We start from the raw sequence: 2,416 nt of genomic DNA, 5'->3' as shown, positions 1-2,416 counted from the left end.
TACCTGATGCTCACTTATTATCTTACCTGTTTCTGTGGTATTTCAGGAGAGCATCTATCATGGCACTAAGACACTTGAAGTAATACTTCTCATAATTGATTGTGCATTTAAATAATAGGTGAATATTGGTAACATCTACATCTTGATTGAGCAATTCTGGGGAAGATCCTAAAATTCTTGTAGGTTCTTCTGAGCTTGGGCCACATGTTGTGAAGAAAGTTTTCAGTGGTTTCACCAATGTCCCCAACACTGCCAACCATATCATTCCAAATTAAACAAAAAAGGAACAATTAATCTCACTCCATGATATAAGTATAAGGGTCCTCTCTCGCAATTTCTGGGGACTGTGCATAGTTGACGACTCTGAAGCCGAGCCAACATGCTGGTGGCAGGGAGCTGGATGTGTTGAAAAACCTATGTGACCCCGCGCAGACCCTTGGAGAAATCCTGCCTAGAGCAAAAACTGAAGCTGATTGATGAGTATGGTCTCCGGAACAAACACAAGGTCTGGAGGGTCAAATTTACTCTGTCCAAAATTCGCAAGGCTACCCTGGAATTGCTGACGTTGGACAAAAAGGATCCCCAACTTCTGTTGGAAGGCAATGAATGCCCTGCTGCGACAACTTGTCCGCATTGGGGTGCTGGAGGAGGGCAAGAGGAAGCTGGATTACATATTGGGCCTGAAGATTGAGGATTTCTTTCTAAAAGACCTGCAGACCCAGGTCTTTAAGATGGGCCTGGCCAAGTCCATCCACCATCCATATGTGCTCATCTGTCAGCTCCACATCAGGGTCCGCAAGCTCCTATGGACATCCAATCCTTCATTGTCTGCCTGGACTCCCAGAAAGAAGCACATTGAATCCAGGTTTATTCTGTCCAGTATGATTTTAGATTCTGAGGTTATTCTCTCTAGGTTTCATATGAGGGTGGCCGACTAGGCCACCTGAAGAGGAAGAATGCTAAGAAGGGCCAGGCTGGGCTGGGGCTTGTGATGATGAGGAGGAGGATTAAGTGCTCCCCTCCTAGTCTGGAGGACTTTTTTCCCTCAGATAATAAAACAGGATCAACACTTTAAAAGGGGGAGAGGAGACTAGGGGGAGGGTGCCGCAGTCTAGCTGGGCACAAAATCACGAGCCACTCACAGCCTTGTAGATTCAAACAGCAATTCTTTATTCCCGAACTCACACCGGCACTCTACAAACACGTTCTGGGGGAATTCACGTTCTGGGCCCCCATCACGTTCTGGGCAAAATCCCAAATACTCTCTGAATCACAGAGAACTCAAGGAGAACTCAACGAGCAGGCGCGCCTGAGGCAGCAGGATACGCCCTATTCCCAGCAGGGTACACCTTAAACCTGGAACCGCCCTAAACCTGGATTGTCCTAAACCGGGAACGCCCTAAACCCGGATCCGCCCTGGTCCTTGAGCAAGGTCACCTTACATGCAATGACACTGCAAATGACCTGGGTCATGCCATGTGTCATTCTTACTTAGCAATGGCCCTCAGCAGGAGGGGGAAAGAGGAAGGAAGGTGGGAGAGCGAGAGAGAACAGAAAAGAAATAAGTATAAGGGCATAGAGAAAATGTTCTAGTACTTTTAAAAATGCATTTTAATGGAAATTACAGTATTTGAAATTCTATTACATTCTTCTTCTTTCTATTGAGTAATGTAACTCATGTATTTCTGTTTTTATTTTTGCAAATAATATTTTGTGTTAAATCTTTACCCCTCTTTGCAAAACGGTCTTAAAAACAAAATAAACATTATTACATAATTGTATCTGACTAGAGTGTTAAAAAAAGACAAAAAATGTAAAAAAAAAGTTTACTTTTCATTATAAACTAATTATTTAGGCTAATAGTCAAGGCTCACCATCAACTGACTCCATCTAACCTAACTGAATTTATCTTATATTTTCTAAATCTTGAACTCTTTATTTTATCTAAATAGGTCTCTAAACTACTTTGGAAAATGTTAAATGCATTACACACTTGTTTTTTGGCCTACTCTTTTATTTGTTATAAGTAATACTCATTGACTATTCTGTCCAGTATAATTTTAGATTCTGAGGTTATGTTAGTATACAAGATACATGCAGTTCTTTTTTCCTATGAGATTCACAGTTCAGTAGGAAGACTGGGATACTTTTTACTTTAATTACATACACGATATTATCATGATTTCTGTTTCATAATATGGAAAGACTTCCATATTATGTGTAGAAGCCATGCAGGTGGGGTTAATGTATGTTTCAGTGGAGGCTTTTCTAAATATGAGACACTAATTTAAAACCTGAAGAATAGTAGGATTTAGACAAATGAAAGTTAAAGAGAATATCTATGACAATCTGGACACAATTTGAGCATCTCTAATAAAATGAAGTCCAAAGCAGACAAATTACCATGAATGTAGTT

General features: G+C 40.8%; 1 pseudogene; it reads left to right on the top strand.

The window, feature by feature from the left end:
* The first annotated feature begins 379 nt into the window (after positions 1-379).
* Positions 380-1,011, top strand: LOC114087527 (small ribosomal subunit protein uS4-like; annotated as a pseudogene).
* Positions 1,012-2,416: the final 1,405 nt, after the last annotated feature.

This window comes from Marmota flaviventris, chromosome 8 (assembly GCF_047511675.1).
Source record: "Marmota flaviventris isolate mMarFla1 chromosome 8, mMarFla1.hap1, whole genome shotgun sequence".
In the NCBI taxonomy this organism is placed as follows: domain Eukaryota; kingdom Metazoa; phylum Chordata; class Mammalia; order Rodentia; family Sciuridae; genus Marmota; species Marmota flaviventris.
Note: the sequence above shows the minus strand (reverse complement) of the source record. Positions and strands in the feature narration are given on the sequence as shown.